Genomic DNA, 25386 nt, shown 5'->3' with positions numbered 1-25386 from the left:
CCAAATGCAGCAATTTTGTTTAATAACAGAAGTGAGCCTAATCGTTGAAAAACATTTTCTAGTGAATATCGGGATAGGTAGCCATTTCGCTTTGGGCCAATTCACCGAAGATACGACGCGCTTCATAGTCGTTCGGCTTCAATTTTTGTACGAGTTGCATTTTAGAAGCCCGCAAATCAAGATCCTGTAAAATTTTGGTGGACGGAGGCAGCTGAACACATTGGGATTTTCTTCGATACTCTGCTCTAGAACAGCGAGGCTTTACATTATCCACAAGACTATTCACGTATCTCTGTGTGTGTTTCCATACCCATACAATCCGATCTGCTATACAAATATTTTAAGCGTTTATTTCCTCAGTTTGTTTGAACCCAAATTATATTTTATTATCCCTGTTTTGAAGGTGGGATTAAGTGCTGCCCGGCGTTTTTCTTTATTGGCGTACGTAGACTCGTACAGCTAATCATTGCATTGTCTACGGTATTCGTCGTTGCCAATGCGTAAAGGACTATAGATCTACCGAAGAACCTTTCTCTCGAAAACTCGTAACGCCGACTCATCAGATGTTGTCATCGTCCATCCCTCTGCACTATGTAACAGCATGAGAATGATGAACGATTTGTAGAATTTGGCCTTTGTTCGTCAAGAGAGGATTTTACTTCTCAATCGTCTACTCAGTCCGTAGTACCACCTGTTGGCAACAATTATTCTGCGCTGGATTACCAGGCTGTCGTTGTTGTTGGTATTAATACTGGTTCCAAGATAGGCGAAATTTGGGAGTCAAGTCCCGTCTAAAGAAAGCAGAATGACGTGGTTGTTGAGGCCAATAATATCAATATCATCGGCGTACGTCAGCAGCTGTACAATCTTCTAGAAGATCGTATCCTCTCTATTTAGCTCTGCAGCTCGTATTATTTTCTCCTTCAATAGATTGTAGAAGTCACATGGTAGGAAGTCTCCTTGTCTGAGACCTCGCTTGGTACCACACAGCTCAGAAAGGGACCTTCCTGTTCCTGACGGAGCTTATGGTGTTGCTCAACGTCAGCTTACACAGCCGTATTAGCTTTGCGGGGATACCAAGTTCAGGCATAACAGTATTGAGGCAGTTCCTTTTCGACGAAGAGGTGGTGCGCGTCGATCTTCCTTTCACGGGCCTTTTCCAAGATTAGGTCCATGGTGAAAATCTGGTCGATCTGGTCTGTGCTGCCCAGGGTTATTAATCGCAAAATTCAAATTGGGCATCTCTGCTTCAATTTCGAAAAGGCTAATGACAATTATTCTTTTTAGATAACGCCACGTCTATCAAATTGTTCGAGTTATAGTAACAACCACAAATAACCACTGATCTACGGTTACTTCATCTTAATAATAAAGTTTGTATTCATTAGCCCTCTAGACACTCACAAACCGGTGAGATTCTTAAAATTTTTTAAAATTTCCGAAATTCATATATTTTCGGTATCCCTTAATAATCGGTTTCGTCCGAACATAGTCGCTCCACAGCTGTTTTTCTTAATTTATTTGCGTTTGCTGCGCTTAATTGAAGTGCCAACTATCTTTCTTATGCTCTGCACTTTTTGCACCTATTTCCGTTTTTAATTTCGCATTTTGTCACTGATTAAATTCCTCGCCTGCTGCTTCCTCATCCTCTACTTATTGCTTACTTGCTGTAATTTCTCTCAATGGCTTCTCTTATCATTTAATTTCCAGCAGTCACTCAGTGTGTCTCCGTGTCTGCCTGCCTTCCGGTAATAAGTCACTTTCAGCTTCCTTGCATTTAACCTCACTTCAACTCTCATGCATTTTCTTCATAACTTTCTTCACTCAGCTAAAGATTTTCTTTCAATTACTGTTAGTTTTTCGCTCAGATGTGCATTAAAATTTCACTTTTGCTTATTTTGCCGGCGGCTGCTGGCAAAATGTTATTAAAGTAAAATATTAAAAGATAATAAATTACATATTCACATGTGATATGCGTATATGGTACACATGTAATATGGAGGGCACATTATTTGTATTTACGAGTCGTATAATTTCATCATTAAAATTTAATTATTCAATAACTTTTGGTCTGCAGTAAATGTGACGAATATTGATTTTCCTGCGTAGTTGATGCCATGCAGGTTGAAAAGTTCATATTAGTATTTTAAAGAGAAAAATAAATTCGATTTCATTACATTAGTCCTAGATATAAGACCGATTTTGTATACATCTGTATTCACAATTCACGAAACTATCAATTTTCTTTTACTTTTAGACGCTCTTGCAACCGCTCTCCTTCTTCCTCATTGTAATTTCCGAAATTACCCGAAAATGTATACAGATGATTGCGGCTATAGATACTTTTCGAGTTTTTGTCAGCATTACTTTTACAGTTTAATTATAATTTGGTGCTTTTTGGTTGCCTAGGAAATTTTCGATACAATACTTCTCCACTATTCTTCTTCTTCTTTACTAGCGTTAGTATCGCTTACGGAACTATAGCCGAGTTAACTACAGCACGCCAAGCGGTTCTTGTTTTGAGCTATTTGGCGCCAATTCGATATATCAAGTGCAGCCAGGTCCTTCTCCCCCCGATCTCTCCAACGGAGTAGAGGTCTTCCTCTTCTTCTTCCCGGGCTCAACGTCAACTTACACAGCTGTATTAGCTTTGCGGGGTTATCAAGTTCAGATATAGCGGCATAGAGGCAGTTCCATTTCATACTGTCGAAGGCGGCTTTAAAATCGAACATTTGGTGCACAGTGAAAATCTGGTCGATTTAAAATTTTCCAGGTTTAAAGCCATACTGATAAGATCCAATCAGTTTGTTGACGGTGGGCTTCAGTCTTTCACACACTACGCTAAGTAAGACCTTATAAGCGATATGAAGGAGGCTTATCTCAAGGTAATTGGCGCAGATTGTGGATTCTCCATTTTTGTGGATTGGGGAGAGTACACACAGCTTCCAATCGTCGGGCCAAATTTCATCCGACCACATTTTGCGAAGAAGCTATTGCATGCATCTTGTCGGTTCGGCCGTATTTTCTATAATTTGTCCTTCAAACACTACAATTACGCTATTTTATAGTCTCTGTTGATTGTTTCTAACTTCTCATCGTAGCACCAAACACTGCTTAGATATAATTATAATATAAATTCGTTGATGTTTTTGGTCGCTGGTGAACCTTCAAGCACGCTCTTGGCACAGAGCTTTTCTTCTCCTCAATTTTCCTCATCGATATGTTGTGTGCGTTCCTTTGATACCCTCAAAGTATCGGTTATTTCGATCAACTTCATTTTATCAACAAAAATTGTAAATTGTGTGTATTTTTGAGTGTAAAAACGTCTTTTGTATAATCATAGAGCGATGCTCATCTACATATGTTAGTTTCTAGTTTCGGCACGAAGCATTAGAGTAGATTCTGTACTCAGTGGAAACAAAAAACCATGCTGTTACTTTAGATTGAGTCAGCAAACACTAATCCAATGGAGGATGTTATGTTTCAAAGAAAGACAAAATATCAAAAAAAAGAAAACCATTTAACAAAAGATTTCATTCGGCTAATCCAACATACCCGGAGCGCGCTTCCTGTAGAATATGCGGTGAATTTAGTTGAAAGTTGCTATCAAAGATGTTAAGCTATGATAGACAACGCGGGAGATTGGAGTCAGTATTGCATAAACGTCGGACGGTCCGCTATAAGAAATCTATACTAATGAGCTATGTATTCTCTATAATGAGAACATCCTTTCCAGTAAACGACCTTGTACAACGAAAATGTTATTTTTGGCGATACGAGTATTGTGCACGAAATAAAACATTTCTCAAATATTCACAAATATTCAAAAGCTCATCAACTAATTTAATAACTCCATTTGAATGAAAAAATTGAAATCTGAAAATTCATTGAATTATTCTATTTATTCAATCATGAAAGTTTATCGAAAGCTTGCAGTTTATGTGTGCTTATTTCTGGCTTAATGCAGTCGTAAAAGCTTTCAACGCGGCAAAAAAGTTATAAAAAGTTTTATGTGAGTGTAACTTTCAGCACAAACATACAAATATAGCAGCAAGGTAATGACTTATTGAAAAATATGCCAAAATTACAAAGTCGAGAGAAGATATTTTTATATTTGCTTATTATGGGGGTTATATAAATTATAATAATAAATTATTTAGCTTATTTTTGGTTGTCAAAAAAGTCTTGCGGTATTTTTATTGATTTTTTTTTTTTATTGAAATTGAAATGAATTTTTGATGACTCATGCCCAGCTCTAACTTTCGCTGTCGCTGTTAGTCGACTTTTTTTTTGGAGGGTTTCGAGTCTACTCGTATATGCTTTACAGGTCCTTGAATTTATTCTAACCTTTAGCGAGAATGCTTTTCTGAACTGCACGGCAGTGTTGCTAACGTCAAATGTATGAATGAATATGGTATTTGTAATCCAAGTCATCACAGAAGGTATTGATTTAGTGGAATACCGTTTTGCCGGATTCTGTTTGGAAGTCATAAGGAGGCATCCACTGTATCAAACGCGCATTGTAAAACGTGGAGGATTATACCAAGTCACTCTCAGCAAGCATCTGGTAAGTGCCTCAGAAAGAAGAAGGCGAAACAAACCATATTATCTGAAAGCTCCTCACCACAATTTGAAAATGAAACGTTTTATTGCCGGCGATGAGTCTCGTGACAAAGGTGAGCCGAAGCCGAAAATACCACGCTAATGTAGGTCAAGATCCAAGTTGTCGTCGATTATCGAGTTGTGGTGCACTCCGAATTCGTTCTGACCCGCCAAACTGTCAACAAGAAATACTATTGAGTGTTATGCGTCATATTCGCGAAGCTATTCGTAAAATGAGGCCGGAATTATGGGCCGTCAACTCTTGGTCTTTAGACTACAATAATGCCCCGTCGCATTTTGCATTGATTCTTCGTGAGTTTATCGCAAACATTTCAAAAAATATCGTGCCGCAACCATCGTATTCGTCTAAGTTAGCTCCGTGTGGCTTCTGGCCATTCAGCAAACTGAAGCGAACGCTCCGCGGAAACTGTTTGGAGGCAATTAAAGACATTAAACGTGAATCGCTGCACTCATTGCAGGCTATTCCTGAAGTTGACTTTAACAACTGTTTCGAGGCACACTGTTGGCACAAGTGTATTGGTGCCATGGGGGATTACTTTGAGGGAGGCGACATAGATTTTAAAGAACAAATTAAGAATTTTAAAATTATCAACAAAGTCTTACTATTTTTTGCCCGTTGTAGTATTTCCCGATGTAAACCCATTACATTAGTTTTAATGTACGCACTTAGAAAATTTTATGTTGCTCCAACATGTTTTCCCTTCAAACTTGCTGAGTGCTCTCTAAATCCTTTCAGTTAATTGCCATTACTAAGTAATTCCATGCCGTTGTTGTTGTTGTTATTTGTTACATCTTTACAACGCAAACATCAATTAGAATAAGCTGTAGCGTGTTTTGTTGTTGTATGTGTTGTCAACCTCCTTATGTGCTTTAAGAAAATTTGGGTCGACTCCAATGTTGCATTACACTTCATTACCTAAAAATGGGTGATCCATCTTTCGCTCTGCGTACACAACAACAAACATAGACGCCTTACATATTGAACGAGTGTAAGGGGGCCGAGTGGTAAATACTCGAGTTAGTCACACATCTGCTTAACATGTGTGTATGTGTGTGTGCGTGTAATGCATTGCTTTACTGGTATTTGTGACCATTTCCCAGTGCAGCCGAAACATGGGCAGTAAAAGTAAAAGCACCAGGCTGCATGTAATTGTATTTGTCAACTCGTGTTTGTGCAGTCACACGTTCTATATATGCATGTGTGTATGTGTGCATAAGGCACACACTTGTATTTATATTTGTATATGTGTCGCAGAAAATCCTTGAGCTGGCTGAGAGGCTTGCCATATCACAATGGCGCAACGCTTCAGTTGTGGCATCTTCGACGTTGCCTTCATACTTGTCGTCATCTTCGTCGTCATCGTCGACATCGTCTTCAGCTTTAAGTATCTCAGTATCTTACAGTGCCTTAATCCATTTTCATGTTTCGTTTTTCGAGCATACATAAATACATGCGAAGGTCGTTTGATGTGTCAGTGGCTCCTAGCAAAATATTTGTCTTACATTTTTTGAAGGGAAGAGTTCTGGATCCGAATTTCAAACCTAGAAAGTCTTGAATAATATTTTTTTTTTGTTTTCGGTAACCTCCAAAATTCTGATAAGCAAAAGTTCCACGTAAAAAGCTTTTTCTTGTTCGTAAGCTTTTTAAAGCTTAATTGGACGAACGCTGTTTCTTATGTATCATTATGTATGTTGAGATCCTGGAAGCAGACATTCGCTTTAGATCTCTTTATTTGACTTCGGACCTATTTCCTTAAGTTTGTAAACAGAGAAGTGGCTGCGAATTCAAGGCACTTGTGCTTTCAGTCAACTATCGGCTTACTTCTCCCATTTTGGAAACAGAAAAGAGAATTCAAGGCCTTTGAACCAGACATTAGCTTGAGAGCTTTGCATTCGACCTATGTGTGCTATATTTTTACAAGTTGGGGAAACAAGACCTGGTTGTTCAAGCAGGGCAGTATATGTTTTAAGAGAGCACAATTGTAATTTACGTGTCTTCACAAAAGTCTGTGACCTATTCGGCTGCCCTCGTACTATACATATATGCCTATATAAAGAGTTGTTTCTTCAGAATTTTTCTATCTTAATAGCTACCCTGTAGGAAAATGGCTTATTTAAACTTAATATATTGTTTTTTATTATTCCAATAACTGATAAACATGATAACAGTGAAAATTGTCAATTGCTACTCCCATCATGAGTTTTCTATATTTTATTAGTAGTACGTACTCTCTAGTAGTAAAAATTTTGCCAGTCGACGTAAATGTAATAAATTAGCTCCTTTAGCTGTCGTTAACGAGGTGACCGATGTATTAGTTTGATATTTTCTCGGTTTTGCGTAAATTTTTGGAAGAAACAGAGACCAATTTTACGGATGGGAATAATGAGCAACACATAGAGTTTGGTCTTTATTTGTCGAGAGAGGACTTTACTTTTCAATTGCTTACTCAATTCGAAGTAGCACCTGTTGGCAAGAGTTGTTGTTGGTGAAAATACTGGTTCCAAGATAGACGAAATTATCTACGACTTCGAAGTTGAACCACTTGCTCTAAGCAAAGTTTATCCCAATTGCTGGGGCACATTTTCCAAAAAGCATATGTACATGTATTGAGTTCAAAAAACTTTGATTCCTGCCAATAGTCAAAGTTGTCTGGAAGAACTGGAGATACAAACATCTCGCCAACTTTCTTTCCTCATTTTGAATATACTATATATTAGACTCAAAGGCTTGGTTAATACACGAGAGCTTCTTAATTCTAGATTCATCCCAAATGAGCAGTGTTTCAACTGTTCATGTGGTATGCCTGAAATCTCTAACGTGGGTATCAACTTTGAGGCCTAGGCTAAGTTCCACATACATTAATTGCAGGATATCTGCAATCTACCTAGAACCGGTAGGAAGTTTTGAACTAGAAATCGGCCCACTTCGTATTTCTTGCAGGGAAAATAGGTACGCACATGCATTTCTGTGGGTGCCGTATGTGCGCTGTCGCTTGTTCGGTGCAGAAATCAAAGTCCCCGTTGAAGCATTGAAGAGCAAACTGTTTTCTGCACTTTTGCTTTTCACTTTTACTCTCGTTTTTTCTCGTTTTCTTTTTAATACATAACACTTCTTAAAGGTTTTCCTTACTTTATGACAAACATATACTTTGTTCTTGGTTTTTTTTTTGTTTATTGCTTTGCGGCTGTTTTTTCTTTGTAGTCGGATTTTCCTTCTAGCACTTATTTTACATACTATATATTATTTATTTATTTATTTTTGGTTTGACCCACATACAAGTTGTGGTGTGAGAGTGTATGTGCGCTTGCCAACTGATGCCTGATGGCTGATGGCCACGACTGGGGTATTTCATTTGACGCATTTAACGAGGCGTTCTACTCGCCACCACTCCACCCTCCGGCCAATTCCCACACTCTTTTGGCGATTATAATTTTAAGCTTTGCTACAACTTGTTCCTCTCCTTGTTATTGTTTTTTGCTACTCAAACGTATAGTTTTATTCTATTGTTTTTGCTTTTTTTTGTTTTTTGCTTGAGTTTAGCATTCTTAGAGCGTTAAGGCCCGTAGCTTTTTTCTGCGCTTCCCTGCGGGTTTGTTCGGATTGTTTTTCTAGCATTGAACAAAACGTTTTGCGGTCGTCTTTGGTGGTTTTACTTTTTGTTCGACTTTTAATATTTGCAGCTCGTTGATAGATCTTCTGTCTGTTGTTTGCAAATATATCATTTACTGGCCATCTATTATTTCATTTATTTATAGTTGATTTGTTCTTGGTTTTCTGATTTTTGTTGTGTTCTCTTAATCAGTTAAGTAGTCGGATTTAGTGCTGGTCTAATAGTGTCGTCCAATTCGCTACATAATACATATGTATATGTAACTAGCAAATAATAGTTTTTCTCGTATAATATTGCTTTTTACATAATTTTCTTAACTTGTCCTAACTTTTGGGTTTTGACGTTTCAAAAGGATTATGTTTTTATCACTTGTTTTTTTCTTTATTGGCGTAGACACCGCTTACGCGGTTATAGCTGAGTTTACAACAGCGCATCAGTCGTTCTTCCTTTTCGCTGTTTGGGGCCAATTGGAGACTCCAAGTTTAACCAGGTCTTTCTCCACTTGGTCTTTTCAAAAATTGAATTAAATTCATCGATCGAGACCAACGATTTATCAGGCCACAATTGCTTATATTACAAGGTCTATCGCAAAAGAAACAGAACTTTTTAAATATAACTGTTTCTGGTGGCGCCACCTATTGGTGGGTATATGAAATAAAAAGTTTGATCTCTTGTTGACATTTCGTAAAAATTTTAAGACAAGCAGTGACAGCAGCTTTTGGTCATCGGTCGTTAAATGCATTTTGAACAAAGAGCAAATATTAAATTTTGTTTTAAACTTGGGAAAACGTTTACTGAATCATCAAATGATGAAAAAAAGTTTACGGTGATCAGTGCCTATCCCGTAGTAATGTGCATGAGTGGTTTAAGCGATTCCAAGAAGGTCGTGAGAACCTCTGTGACGATCAGAAGTCGGTCGTCTTCAGAAGTCAAAAATAAAGACAATGCTGATTTGTTTTTACGATTCCGAGGGTATTGTACACCGAGAGTTCGTCCTACCTGGCCAAACGATTAATGCTGTGTTTTACGTTGGTGTTATGAAGTGTCTCTTGTCACGCATTCGTCGTGCTCGACCACAATACCGTGAGGCAGGGTCGTGGCGCCTGTTGCACGATAATGCGTCGTGTCATCGGTCGACGCTTGTCACTGATTTGTTGACAAGAAACTCCATATTAACTATTAATCACTCACCTGATCTGGCACCCTGTGATTTTACCTATTTGGAAAACTTCATTTGCCCATGAAAGGACACTGGTTTCAGGACATTTCAGCTATCCAAAAGGCGACGACCGATATTCTCAAGAGCATTCCGAAAAATGACCTTAAACACTCATTTGAAATGCTAATTGACCGGGCTAAACGCTGTAGCGGAGCACAAGGAAACTACACATTCGGATGCGTTGGAACCAATTGTCTAATCATTTTTGCCACTCTCATTGAGGTTACTCCAAAACATGGGTTCTGAGCACATCAACCTCCTCTTCATGTGTCGAAAACAGTTGACGTCTTAGTTTATTTTTTAACAAATTTAGTAAAAGGGAGTCGTTCGTTGCCAGGTCAGGACTATACTAAGGGTGGCTCATCAAATTGATGGTTTGAATGCTCAAACATTAAGAATTTTTGTCTCCGACAGTTGGTTTTCCTGATTTCTTGAAAAACAACTCGCAAACAACTATTCTGACAACAATTTGCTTCAAACGCGAACAACTTTTGTTGAATTCATCTCATATAGAAACACCCATACCGTCGACCGCGCTTAATATACAGGTAAAGTCACGATCTTTCACCTGGCGCGATGTTATAAACGTGTTTCGAAGCACTGCTATCTTATTTTCTAGCATTCAGTTTACGCCCAGCATCACTAGTTTCCGGAACAACAGCTGATTTTAGAAGACCTTCAATATCTACGACTTCGATTAAATTCACCACACTATCGAAAACACTAGTTCTGAAGGGAGCTTGATCGTCTAAACTTTAATTTTTTTTATCGACGCTCTGTTACTAAGTTAATCCCTGTCGAAAACGTTCGAGATTTAAATCGACTTTTTGGTCGACAAGAATATTTTAAGTTACTGTAAACAATATAAATAACGCTCATATAGTATGTCAAAATGTTCTGAGTAAAAATGCTAAACTTTACGATGAAGTTGAGAGTTGCCATATTGAAACAAGAGCATTGTCAAATTTCGAAAGGAGAGAGATTTCTTTTTTCCCAAGACTCTCAGCTCCAAATGAAACTGCCAATAAGTGTAATGGAAAAAATAGTATGTGCTGACGCTCTAAATTTTGGATCCCATTCCTTACCTTCTATTATGATGTTGACAATATCGGAACGTCAAAATGTATACACATCCATTCGTGACTTGATTGCTTAATTCTTTAAAACTTGAAATAAGTATTTTTCTGACTATTTTTTTTTATCAAAGTTCTTCGCTAGTTCTTGAGATATCGATATGAAATGCACTATTCTTTCCAAGAACCTGCTCATCTGCCGGATCGGCCGATATCGGACCACTATAGCATATAGCTGCCATAGAAAATGACCGATCAAAATCAAGGTTTTTTGCAACCGAATTAAACGTTTCTTCTTGTTTTGTGACATAAATACCTCCATCGTTATGAAAGCTAAAAAATAACGGTATCTAATCATGCCCACACTATACAAAAGTAGGGTTATTGGTTGAGACTTTAGTACTATTTATATTCCCACATGTCAAGATAATTGGCGACAGACCACACTCAAAGAGTCAAATACTAAATAGTGTGACAGACGAGGAACTTTTCTGACAGAGTGTGCCGAGCGTATACAAATGTACATATACATGTATATATACACATACATATATTTAATGTTTGACAGCTGGAGAAATGAAAAACTGTCAACAGGCGCATTTTTTTTTACCCACAACGCGACATTTTTTTCTTTTATTTATATTGTTTTTTTTGTTTAGCCCCTCGTAAACAGCCAGAGAGTGAGTGGGTGGAGTGCAATACTTTACCGTTAGCGTTTTAAACAGGCAGAGGGCACAAGAAACGATTGTCGTTTACCGCTACTTGGCTCATTCGCGTATTTGCACAGTTTTCGAAAGCGGAGCGGCCGCCGCTGTCCCAGCAGACTGACAGTGCCCGTCGCAGAAGACGTGAGGCGGCAAATGGCAGGCGACATTAACACATCAAACATTCGTAGTTTGCGCAATAAGCAGTGGAAGCAGAAGAAGACAGCGCAAAGCACACTATTTTTGGTGTCACTTGCGCTGCGCCATGCTTTACATACAAAAACAAAAAGCGAAATATCAAATGCAAAATTTGCATGAAATATTTATGCAAATAAAGTGCATGGGAAGGCATTACAAGCAAGTTACGTCATTAAATTTAAGTTTTGTCGTGCTTTGCATTCGCTTGCCTCTGCTTTTGCTTTCGCTGAAAATTGCTCTTAATTACTTCATTTCGCTGCTCCTACTTGTACCGTGTGAATATGCTTACTGCCTACTTACAGTTGTATGTAGTTGTTGTGGTGTTGTTGTTGTAGTGTTGCAGAGCGCCGACCGCGTGCGCGCGCAAAACGACCAAGACTTGTACTAGTAAATTATAATGCCTTAATGACGTCGTTTTACCGAGCCTCAAATACGAGCAAACGCTTGTGAGTTGGCGGCGTGTGGGCGGTCAGGGTGTAGCGCGCACTTTTGCTTTGGGTTGTGTTGTGCGCATACACTTTTTGTTGTTGTAGAGCAGCTTATGCGCTATGTAGTAGGACGCTGAGCAATTAATACGTTTTCCACTTGACTTGTCTGACCAGTTTTCGTACTAATTACGCTGCTGTGTGGCCATAAAAAACTATTGTGATGACATTTGGTTTCCTCTGCTATTAATAACTGCACATTTAATCTCGTGAATGAGTTAGTTCCAATTATTACTGCGCCGATTTGCATATGAATTCATAATAAATACACGAAATGCAGTATTGCATCCGATTACAGTTACTTTATTTATAGAAGTTTACAATATTTTCAGCTTTTTATTTAAAACAAAATAGTTTTTGTTTTTGCTATTTGAATATGTGAATGCACTCCCTTCTTTCATAAGAGCACACTTAAACCCAGGACCCTTGTAAATTTAAGGTTCGTGCTAGGTGCTAGAGGGTCGATGTATTTTCTGCAAGAATATGTGGATCTTAGGGCCTTGTTTTTGCGTCTACAGATTGCTACGCACTCTAGCAGCAGAGGACCCAAAGTGGTGATCTAGTGGCTGATGTTTAGAGCATACTGAAGTTATGAAAAGAACACTGCTTCATTCCGCTGAACGGCAGTGATGTAACGTTTAGAGTTAGCGAACCCGCTTCTCCAATCGATGACAATGGAATAGATGTTCCATTGCCCGATTATGATCAGGCTAAAATAGCAATAACTTGCCTGAAGAACAACAAAGCGGCAGGGGCAGATGGAGTACCGGCCGAGCTATTCAAATACGGCGGCGAAGAATTGACAAGTTCTGCCCAATCCACAAAAAGGGGGGACCCCAAAATAATTACCGTGGGATAGTCTTGGAAAATCTACTATCCATCAGATTCTGACCAAGCGCCATTTCTTGGAAAAGACCTGTGAAAGGAAGATCGACACACACCACCTCATCGTCATAAAGGAACTACCGCCATGGCGCTATGTCTGAACTCGGTATCCCTGCAAAGATAATACGGCTGTGTAAGCTGATGTTAAGCAACATCAAAAGCTCCGTCAGGATCGGAAAGGATCTCTACGAGCCGTTTGATACCAAACAAGGTGACTCTCTTTCATGTGGCTTCTTCAACCTACCTCTGGAGAAAAAAATTCGAGCTGCAGAACTAAACAGAGATGGTACTATCGGGATACACTTAAAATACCGAACCTCAAAATGCCGACAAATCAAAATACTGACAAAATTTATATATGCAGCTAAATCAAAACACCGACAATTATGATCCTGAGCGTGGTTGTGGCCGGAGGCCGAAGGCCGCAGGGCCTCAAACGAACAACGCCACCTTTTCTTGATTTTTCGGTGTTTTAATTTGACGAGATTTTGATTGTTTAACTTATCGGTACAATCATGCCTTGGCAGTTAGTTCTGCTTTCTCAGAATGGATAAGGCAGCAAAGACGAAATATCTTCTGTCAAATAAACAACATTTGATGACGTTGGCAACGTCTGATGAGTCGGCCTTAGGAGTGTTCTAGAGAAAGGTTTTGCGGAAGATTTATGGTCCTCTGTGTATTGGCTACGGCGACCACTACATTCAATGGAACGATGAGCTGTACGTGATATACGACGCCATTGACATAGTTCAGCGAATCATGAAACATCGGCGGTTCTAACTAGGTCATGTTGTCAGGTTGGAAGAGAAGACTCCAGCTTTGAAGGTTTTCGATTCAGTACCCGCGGTGGAAGCAGAGAAAGCGGAAGACCTCCACTTCGGCAGAGAGAGATTAGTTGGAGAAGGACCTGGCTGCACTTGGTATCTTGAATTGAAGAAACGACTGGCACACTGCTGTTGACTGGCGCGCTATTGATAAATCGGCTATAACCCTGAAAGGGTTTCAACGCCAATAAAGAAGAAGAAGTACATATGTATATATCTTTCCAATGCCATTTTGTTTGAGTGTAGGTTAAATGTACAACTTTTAGTGCGTCTCTAACTACACACACTATATCACTCTAAATCAAAGGCTTGGTTTCCTTTGGCTGATCGTGATTAACGCTGACCTTTGTATTAACAGTGGCCATTTTTCAATGTTAGCCAAAAATAAAGTACTGGCGTGTCAGTGTTGAAAGTAACGCTGTTAAATAAAGTTGTCATTTCCTGCCAATGATGTGGCCTGTAGGAAAAATATATAAAATTTTGGCTGGTCTGGTTTAGGTTTAGAACATTCAATGGACCAGATCGTTAATTCGGGTTGATATTAATAAAAAAATACAGTCACAATTTTTTGACAACTCATTCGAAGTGAAACAAGTATAAACTTAATAAGTAATTAAATCGAAAATATGAAAGTTTGAAACGAGTATTGGCCATTTTCAAGCCGAAGTGCGTCTAATATAACCCTAAATTAACCTGTAACCAAAAATGAGGGTCTATTCCTAGATGTATTATATAAAATATATCACAAAGTAGTTTCTCGGATTCCAAAAAATATATATTCTAACAGATGCCAATATTGATGCAGGCCTTTTGGGAAATTTTTATCAGGTAAAGCGATATTTTCTCGCCCAGTACCAGATATGCGAACATTTCATTGCTTCTCTTATAAAATTTTATCAAGCGACGACCACTCGATTGGGTTTGCGATCGGGTTCAGCTTGTTTGAAGTATAAATACCTCGCATAACTAAAGGTTCAAGTTAGAAGATCCCTCCATTTGTGATATGATATCAGTATATGTACACTTGATAAATGGGAGAGTGTAGTTCTTCAACGCTTCCATTAAAATATAAGTAATAACAGGTTTCCATCATTTCCGAGTGGGTTATCACCAACTAGTCTAGACCGAGTATTTTAGGCCGTAACGTGTATGTCAAGGTGTTTGCGTCCATTTTTCGCTGGTAATTTAGCTCTGTCCGTGCTTAATGTGTGTCACCTTAACCGCAAAGTTTGTCGTCCACCGCCGACAATGCTGTGTGTATACACTCGGAGCAAGTACATACCTGGTCGAGTAGTGGTTGGTGGCGTAGGGAGTATAAGGGCCATGAAACTTTGCCAACTCGTTGCGATACGCTCGCACGTGAATTGCACAAAACGGACCTAATTTGCGCGCAGCTGGGTCGCACGTCATGGTGGATTCGGGCAAACAAAACACACACACACACGCCTACTTGTGCTGCAGCAACCGAAACCACAGCCGGTGGACAATTGTTTGCATAAATGGCTCAGCGAAATTGTTGCTGTCGCTGTTGCTGTCATTGCAGTTAGATGCTCGCATGGTTCGGGCCAGCGGTTATGTGCAGTGCGGGGTCTGCTCGCGCTATGCAAATTTGTGACTAACTCGCTAACTCGCTGAATGAATAAAAGCGCGGTGCAGCGAGCGAATGGTCGTCAACGGTCGTCCACGGTCGCTAACTCGCCAACCAACCAGTCAGGCAAGTGCACATGCAACACCGAAGCAGAAAACTTTTCCACTTCACGTTACTTAAGTGAATTCGCTTTGTTGCGCTATGGAAATCTCAACATACAGACATACAAGTGTACACATAAATGCTGGCCGGAGTGTGCGCGTGGGTGGGCCAAGTGTGCGCGCTAGGCCAGTGGCTCTGTGTGGGTTTCATGTGAGTGCAAGCACTTTTGTATTTTGGTGCTGCAAACACTTTGCCGTCAAAAAACGCTGTTGGTGCGCTAGTATGTAGTTGCACTGTCGTAACCAACGCAGCAACAAGCGAAGTAAAAGTAAACGCGCAACGGTAAAGGTTGAAAGTAGCGGGACAATTCCTGTAAACTAGAAACGCACTGTGGAATGCTTTAAGAGAGAAATTCAAAAATTTTTTGAAGAATTCGATAGGACCACATTTCTCTTGATGTGATTAGTCTGGGTATAGCTTCAAAACTGCAACCGGAGTATTGATTTCTATGATGTATACTACATATGTGAAAGAAAACAGAGTGTTTCTTCGCTTCATAATTAAAATATTCCTTATAATTCATTATATTTACTGATCACATTCAGTCCGAACTATTTGCACATTTTAATGGAAAAACCGATGGATTTCACTTGGACAGATATTCGTTCTGTTTGTTACCCATAAACTACTGAAAGTGGATTACCAGAGCCTCATAGTTAGACATAGCTATGACACAGTCTGACACAAACCAGATAATCCCTCCACCTCTTCCTCTTCTATAGATCTTTAGCAAAGACCATCCGACAAAATAATTAGCCGCACAGCGGGTGCACATATTGGACAGTGTTCAACAGAACACCTCCATTTGCGGCGACATTGATTTTGCTGAGAGCAAGTATCGGAGGACCTCTTTAGGTTTACTCTGGGCCAGAATGTTCTAGTAGTCGCTCAAGTTCTGGCTGTTGACGAGCGCGTGCCATACGAATCTAAAATCGAAGAAACTTGAAGCTTTCGCTAATGAGTTCAGGCTTTCCTTGATTAGTTTTTAGCTCACAGTCAGCGAGCTCAAAGCCAGTACAGCCGCTCGGCTATCAGAGTGAATGACAGCCACCTCCGCTTAAAATACGCTACAGGGGTCTGGTAGTTAGAACCTAAGTTTAATTGAGAGTTCCCGACAGTAGACATCGATCCATCTGTGAAACGCTCATTGCAACTCTTCTCCAACGAATTCGCCTCACCCACAAATCCCTCGCAGGTGTGTGAGCCAAAAAGGGTCTTTATTTTAAGTAATGCAATTGAGTTAGTGGAGAATTTCAGTATGTCTCTGCCTGGGGACCCTCATATACCCATCTTCACTCAGTCTAAGAGTAGCCTTCGCCGTCAAGCAGCCTACCTACAGGTGCAACGAGTAGAATGACATTGGGTACCATTGTACCGATACTTATGCCCGTATTCTACTTGTCACGATTGTCTCATGTCTCTAATTGTCACAATCGTAATTTAGTGACTCACAGACTAACAGAATCACTACATTACGATTGTGACAATTAGAGACATGAGACAATCGTGACAAGCAGAATACCGGCATTAGTCTTACTCGAACTTCTATTATGTAATCAAGGATTTACACTGTTATCTTCAAAAACTCGATCAATCCCCAATACTTCCGGGTGGTGATTTATGTTAATGGCGAAATCTTTTTATGCGGATGTGAAGAACAGCAGATAAAGATTATATTGTACATATGTATGCCAGTGAACGAAATAAGATCACCGAACTAACAACCAGTGCTGGAGTCCCCAAGCTTTCTTAAAGTAATGGAAACAAAAATTTGTTTAAGACAAAGTATTGAACCAGTTTTATCTTCTAAAAGCTCGAGAAGTTTAAGGAATCTCTATGATTTTTTTATATTCTTTGTATTTGGCTGCTTCCGAATCGAACTACAACTGCCATCGCTTTAGTAAACATTATAGAGTGACGAATCGAACAAACCACTGGCAGAAGCCTTAAATTCTGTCATACTGATGTATGGCTAGAAAATAAAAATGTTATGCCATTTTAATTTAAAATCTATATGATGCACTCTTGCAGTAGATACAAGTGAATAGGTTTGTTCCTTGAGCTTAAGTGTAGCGGGCTGAGAACTGTCCAATTGGAAACGAACTATACATTCAAAGAGATTTGTGTTCGAAAAGGTTATAAAGAAAATGTTTAACATACAAAGACCCACTTGCTGATAACGGTTAATTGAGACATCTATGGTTTGTGTCTTGACTTGAAATTTAGAGGCTTACAATTTAAAAGGCGCTATTGATTTGCTCGAATTCATTCATTGAACCAATATTGACTCGCTATACACAAACTCAGGGTCCAAAGTGCGACAAATAGTCACGGTCTACACTCAACACTCATCATTCCCCGTGCGTGTTTGTTATAAACTACAACAAAAACAGAAACTTGATAGTCACTAATAGAGTTTGGAATCAATTGAATTTCGCATTCAACAATCTCCACTCCACTGTGTGTTGCGGCGCATACAACTTTTTCAGCGTTCACTGCCACCGGCACTACAAGCTTGTACTTTTCAGTGTTGGCGTCAATATGCACGGTGCTGGTGTGTTTGTGTGCGCTTGAGCGCTTAAAGCCAGCTGCTGGTAGTAGGATGTCAAGCGGAAATGACTGAAAGAATACACCGCACGCTAGACTACCTTGAACTATAAACGTGCAAGCGAACTTTTTCATGCGGTCGCTGGGCAATACTTGCAGTTAAAACGCGACCACTGACTGTTGCCGCCGCTACAGCTGGTCTTCGGCTGTGGTTGTGGCTACACAGTTGTGACGTGCGCGATAATAACGCGATGAGCGTGCCGTGATAGGATGATGACGTTCGTGTGTATTTACGTAAATATATTTTTTAGTAAAATCATACATATGTATATACGAGGAAGGTGCGTTAAATACTGAGACTTGCCGTTCAATGGTGCCACTATCGCAAGAGCAAATTCTCAAATGCTAATGTTTCAAAATATCAGCTAGATCTGATTAATAGTTTTGTTTAGATAGTTTAGATTTAAGAATATTTGAAAAGAGCTATTGCTTGATGTTTCAATTACTGCTTTTGGAAGGGAAATCGGAGAGCGAAATTAAGAAGCACTTGAATTCTTTTAAAAGTCCTCTCTGGGCGAACAAAGACCAAACTCTAAAAGTCGTTCATCATCCTTTCCTTCTATATGGTGCAGAGGTTCTGCGGAATATTTATGCCCTTTGCGCATTGGCAACGGCGAATACCGCAGTCGATGGAACGATAAGCTGTACGAGATATGCGGTATTGACATAGTTCAGTTAACTAAGAGACTACGGCTACGTTGGCTAGATCATGTCGTCCAAATGAATGAAGAAAACACTCCAGCTCTGAGAGTATTCGACGCAGTACCTGCCAAGGGAACCAGAGGAAGAGGAAACCTCTACGCTGTTGGACAGATCAGGTAGAGAAAAACCTGGCTACACTTGGAATCTTCAATTGGCGCCAAACAGCGAAAAGGAAAAACTGGTGCGCTGTTGTAAGTTCGGCTATAACATCGTTAGTGGTGCTTTCGCCAAAAAAAAGAACTCTCTATATACAGTAATTTTTAAGTTCTAACTTTATTTTTTGATGAACCACGACTAAGTGCCCTGAAAATAAACGGATTACAGTGAATGCACTTGAGAAGTGTTCACTCTTAACAATAGCTCCAACCTTGGGACCAATTCACAGCAGTGTCTGATCATTTTTATGTACAATTCGGAAAGAGTTTCCACATGCGTTCGTGACAATCGACGAAACATAGATCCACTGGTATCCGCTACAGATTAGAGGACGGTCGAAACGAAGGATTTCAGTCAGCGAATCTGCTTTGATAAAGTCGAAGACCATTCACTGGATTCACTGGCTGGATTCACAAGGTGTGATCGACTACCTGAAGAAAGGCAATATGGTCATAAGGCTCTCCTATGATAATTATCGGGCTGAGTCGACGCGAAATTGCTATAAACATGGCCCTATTTGGCGACGAAAAAATCTTCTTTAACTATGAGTTCACACCTTTGCTACCGCCATGTCCAAATTGGTCAATTAAGGCTACGATCCACAGCTTCATCCAGTGTATTCTTCATATTTGAACTTCGTGCGTCTACTTTTTATTTTCAAATTTCAAGAAGATCGGGTAGAAATTTTATGCAAATGAGGAGGTTATTACTTTTCAGACTCGAATGCTGAGTCAAGTGTACTTATCAAACGGTCCTCGTATATTTACTGAAATATACAGACTCAGAGATATTATATGCAGAGGAAGATGATCATATAATGTTAGTGATGATGATGATTTAATGATTGTGTTGATGTTATGATGATCTTATGATGATTGTGATGATCATATGATGTTGAAGCTAATGATGATGTGTAATAATTTGGTCGAGTCGCCACAATAGTTAAGCGCGTTGCAATCACTATGCGCTGCCTGTCGAGGTGTGAAATGCGCCATAAACGTTTCTTGCTCGGGCAGCTGTCACGAAACGCCCCGTGAATATGAAAAAGGCAATTGCGTGAACTTTGTTGCTATTGCTGGTGCTTTCTGTTGCCGCTGTTGCATTATTACAAACGCAGAGGCAGAATTTAATTTCAATATTTTCTGCCTTTTCTTTCACCGCATTTCATATTAATTTCTGTTTTGTGCGGAAAATGCGGATAAAGTTTTGCCGCGAGCGCGCGCTTTCTGTGTACGTGAGTGCGTGCGTGCGGTTCTGTGTGTGTGTGTGTGTGGCACATGAATGGAAAATGTTAATTTGCACTGCACAATTTTCTATGCTTAATTAACTGACTGATGCGCACTTCATCTACAAAGCACAAACACATACATAGATACATGTACATTTGCATAAGTTTTCACGCGCCTGTAGTGGTGGTGCGGTTGCAGAGTTGACTGACTGATTGACTAACTTACAACTAATGAACTGTCTTGTGCGCGCCGGTGTATGTGTGCTGTTGCATGAATATGTGCGAATGAATGCGCTTGGCTCTCAGCTGCTGGGCACCTGCTTCCTTCCAGCAGTCAGCTACACACACACACACACACACACACACACATACACAAGTGCGCACCTGCCTTTTCAGCCAGCCATTTGAATGAAATTTAATTATTCTCATTATAATGTTGCAACAACATTTGCTTTTTCGCCTCTTCCGCTCCTTCTGCCACGTCTTGCTTTTGCACTTTAACATTTGATGACTGCAGCAGCAACATTTTTCATGAATGACGTGAGCCATTTGCCATTTACAAAGCCGTTGCCGGGTTGACACTGACGCTGACGTCGACAGCGGCGCTGGCGCTGATTTTGACATTTATGATGAGCGCAATGTTACTGTGAATTTATGGAATGAAAAAGGTTCTCCACAAGCAATACACATGTATGTATGTAAGGCTGTAATCACATTTCTACATGTATGTACATATACTCGTATGTGTGTAAGCATGTAAGCAAGTAATTTTGCTGCTGTTGTCGTCGCCGACGACATGCTTTTACTACCTATTCAACTGTTTTCTTGCCTTTGAGGTGTGAAATGAGTTGACGTTTGTAAATATGTACTTACATACATATATTATAATTCATTTACATGCCTGTATACATCTACATATATGTATGTATATTTATATAGCTGCGTTTGTAGGTGTTTAAATGAGTTTGCAGGTGATAAATGTATGCGTCATCGCTGAATATACCGATTTTGTTGTTATTACTATTATTACGGCTGTTTAAAATGTGTATTTACGCATGAATAACTGTAGGCATAGGTACTTATGTGTTTTTATGTATGTATATGTACGTATGTATGTTCGTACGATTTTATCACTCGAGTGGTGTAGTTTACGAGCGTTATTATAAATGAATAAATGTATGATAGCGTTTGTAATTACAGTTACTAATATATTTAATTTTTTTTTATATTAGAGTGGGTCGTTTTTTTTATAAAATCGCGTATGCGGGCAATGTTCTACGGATCATTCTGAACAATTTTACTTAAAAGACCCAATCAAAAAAGTGATACATTTTTAAAGCGACGAAAAGTGGGTTTGAACAAAAAAGTAATGGGTAAGCGATCATGAACTTAAAAGGAGGAACCAGCTTTGAAGGCCAATAGTCAACAAAATAAGGTTATGTTGTCTGTTTGGTAGGATTTCAAAGTTTATTTTGAGCTTTTGTCCGGCAAGAGCGCGACTAATTGTGAAGTGTATTATGCTCAGCTCGACAAATTGAGTGATGCATTCAAACAGAAGAGGCCAAAATTGATCAAGAGAAAAAATGATAATGCGAGACTTCAATCAAGTTTGATGATCCGTCAAAAGCTTTTGCAGCTTGAATGGGATGTGTTGCCACACCCTACATATTCTCCAGACTTGCCACCTTGTGACTTTTACTTGTTCCGATCTCTGCAAAAATTGCACGGTAGAACCTTCACCTCAAATCAGGACTTTAAAAGCACTTCAACAAGTTTTTGCCTGAAAGGATGAATCATGTTCTAAGCGTGGAATCAATCTTTTGCCCGAAAGATGGCAAAAGCTACTAGATCAAAATAGAAAATATGTTAAGTGAGACTATACTGACCGGCTATCACGCCATACATAGACTTGCTGGTCCTTAGTAATGCCGGATGGAGGTGAAGAATTCGTCACACAGGACGTCAACGTTTGTTGCGAACTTTAAGAGCGACTTGATACTTCGACCAGTCATTTTAACTCCGAAGCTCCTAGATACTTGAGATGAGCTCTTGATAGTGCTTGACAAAGGCATATGAGGTGTTCCAGTGTCGCTCTCATATCAACTTCTCTGCACTTTCTGCATGTTATCAGTTATGCTCGCATGTGATGCTCGTAAGTTGTGACCTGTCAATAGTCCTTTCGAGAACGTGTGCGTAAGAAGCAAGCGAGTTTTCTTAAGGCGTTCCATCTCGTCCTGATCCTTCTGTCGGCCCTTTTGGAAATTCCGTTTTATATCGTTCTTAGTGGCTTCCGTATTTCCTGTACTCGTTTCGTAGTCAGAGCTGTGTCATTTCCCGGAAGTCTTTTGTGGCCAGAAACCCAGTATATATGCAGACGTTTTTTGGTAGCCGCTAAATCTCCTGCTTCTCTGCTTCTAAGAACATCCTCTGACGTAAGTCGATGTGATATTTTTGCCTTAATTTGAAAGGTCGTCTGAGACCGAGCTCTGAGCAGTAAATTCCGGTTTCCACTTCATTAGTCATTTTGGATCCATCTGTGTAGATGTTGTAAGTTCCGCTGTTGTGTCGCAGGCTTCTACCCCTTCCATCTTCCTTTAGTGTGACTTGGAGCATTCTTTCCCAAATAAAGCGTATGAAGTATGTGTTCTAATTTGTCCACCAGTCCCCCGTCCTTGTAGAGAACTCACCTAATGCCGTTAATATTGCAGGTTATTTTACTGTAGAGCTTTCTACTGTAATGTCGATCGGTGATAGGTTGAGTAATCCTTCTATTGGCGCCATTGGATTGGTTTTTAGCGCTTCCGTTATGCAGAGAATAGCGAATTGCTGTACCCGTTTTATCGGTTTCCTGTATGAAATTTTGTTCATAGCGGTCCATTACACCAGAGCACCATAAAGTAAGATTGGCTTGTCTACCGTTGTGTAACACATGATATTAAATGCATGAGGCCAGTTGATTGGCCCCACGTAAACTCTAGCATTTTCTTACATGCGTATAGGGCACTACTGGCCTTTATCACTCTCTCCTCCACATTGAGTTTCCACATCACCTTGCTGTCCAAAATTACTCCCAAGTACACGGTATGTTCCTTAATTGTCAATTCAACTTCATTGAGTCTGCAGAGTTTCCGCTTTGTTAAGAGTACCATATCCGTCTTATCAGCATTGACTCGCTAGGTTGGCCGATTTTTACCTTAGAGCGTTATCGATGGGAAGTTAACCTGCCAAAAGTATTTGGTTGTGTGGTCATTGTCTTCTAGCGTTTTTATGGCGCTACCGTTTGCTAGTATAGCGATTTACAACAACATCAAAAAAGCCAACAACTCAAGACTATAAGTTATCGTAAAGGTTTAAAGCAGTTGTTTTCTACAAAACTTTAATAAATCTGGCATGCTGGTGGATAAACTATTTCAATTTTTAATCAGCATTTTTGTTCAAAAATATAGAAAAGTTAACAATAATATAGAAAATATTGCAACTAAAAATGGTTGCCCCTCTTATTGACAAAAGTTGAGTTGTTTCAATTTCAATTGAACTCTAGTCGACTCATTGTATTATTTAAGATTTTAATTTAACTGTAATTTATTTTTATCAAGCATGATATTTTTAATATATTAATAAATAAAAAATATAATTTTAATAAGATATGCACTTTTCTAATCTTTCCATTTATTTTAAATTTTATTTCAGAAGCAGTAACTCTTTCTACAAAAGGTGGTAAGTTTCTAATTTATAATTTTATACAATTTACCTCAGTTACCTTAGACCCATTTTACTTAGTAGATATCGAAAATTGAATATCAAAAGTGCTACGTATAAATAAAGTGAAATTTCTAGTCAAAAATGTTCTACTTTAGAGCTTTACTGCCTATGAGAAAAATCTACTAGAAAACAACCTTTTTTTTTTATTTTTAAGTTTGCTTTAGCGGAGCTTTGAACCCATGAACCACTGAGCGCTAATCAAGCTGTCAAGCTACTACTCAGCTAAGACGAGTATGATTTACCGACTCATTTCCGACTCTTCAAATATAAAATTGCTATATCGAAAAAAGCACTTTATCTCAGATATTTCCTGAATTGGTAATATAAAATTTACATTTGTTTATTTATACGCAGGTTATTTTAAGGCTGCCCTAATTGTCCTGTTAAAAGTGATTATACCCTGAACAGGGTATATTAAGTTTGTCACGAAGTTTGTAACACCCAGAAGGAAGAGTCGGAGACCCTATAAAGTATATATATAAATGATCAGTATGTCGAGCTGAGTCGATTTAGCCATGTCCGTCTGTCTGTCCGTCTGTCTGTCTGTCTGTATATATACGAACTAGTCCCTCAGTTTTTAAGATATCGTTTTGAAATTTTGCAAACGTCATTTTCTCTTCAAGAAGCTGCTCATTTGTCTGAACGGCCGATATCGGACCACTATAACATATAGCTGCCATACAAACTGAATGATCGGAATCAAGTTCTTGTATGGAAAACTTTCACATTTGACAAGATATATTCACGAAACTTGGCACAAGTTATTTTCTAAGGCAACAATGTAATCTCCGAAGAAACTGTTCAGATTGGTTTACTATAGCATATAGCTGCCATACAAACTGAACGATCGGAATCAAGTTCTTGTATGGAAAACTTTCACATTTGACGTGGTATCTTCACGAAATTTGGTATAGAATATTTTTTAAGGCAACAATGTAATCTCCGAAAAAATTATTCAGATCGGCTTACTATAGCATATAGCTGCCATACAAACTGAATGATCGGAATCAAATACTTGCATGAAAAACTTTCACATTTGACAATGTATCTTCACGAAATTCGGTATAGATTATTTTTTAAGACAACAATGTAATCTCCGAAGAAGTTGTTCAGATCGGCTTACTATAGCATATAGCTGCCATACAAACTGAACGATCATAAGAAAGTTCTTGTATAGAAAACTTTCACATTTGACAAGATATATTCACGAAATTTGACATGGATTACCGCTTAAGGTAATAATATAATCTCCAGATCGTATTATTATAACATATAGCTTCCGTATTACTAAAAGAAATGCACCTGTGAAGGGTATATTAGCTTCGGTGCAGCCGAAGTTAACGTTTTCTCTTGTTTTTGTTTGTTTTTAGCGAATGAATTTTTAAATTTAATTCGATAAATGGCAAATTGTGTGTCAACATATGAACAGCTTTGTATAAGCGTAAGGAAGATAAAAATTATCTAAATATTCTAATGCATTTATAGTATTTCAGGTATATCGAGTTGTTTATCATATAACAGCGCATAGCCATATGCAGAGTTGCACACAAATATACTTT

At 39.0% G+C, this 25386-nt stretch overlaps 1 protein-coding gene across 14 annotated transcripts in view; it reads left to right on the top strand.

Moving 5' to 3' along the window:
- LOC126751314 (serine-rich adhesin for platelets) overlaps nucleotides 1-25386 on the top strand; it is a 140858-nt gene that overhangs the window by 29418 nt on the left and 86054 nt on the right. For 11 of the 14 annotated variants that reach the window (XM_050461480.1, XM_050461479.1, XM_050461478.1 and 8 more), the window contains one exon: nucleotides 23756-23782. The gene's annotated coding sequence lies outside the window, so the exon portion shown is untranslated. The remainder of the gene's footprint in view (nucleotides 1-23755; nucleotides 23783-25386) is intronic. The other 3 variants (XM_050461483.1, XM_050461482.1, XM_050461481.1) reach the window with 3 other exon arrangements.

This window comes from Bactrocera neohumeralis, chromosome 2 (genome assembly GCF_024586455.1).
Source record: "Bactrocera neohumeralis isolate Rockhampton chromosome 2, APGP_CSIRO_Bneo_wtdbg2-racon-allhic-juicebox.fasta_v2, whole genome shotgun sequence".
In the NCBI taxonomy this organism is placed as follows: Eukaryota; Metazoa; Arthropoda; class Insecta; order Diptera; family Tephritidae; genus Bactrocera; species Bactrocera neohumeralis.
Note: the sequence above shows the minus strand (reverse complement) of the source record. Positions and strands in the feature narration are given on the sequence as shown.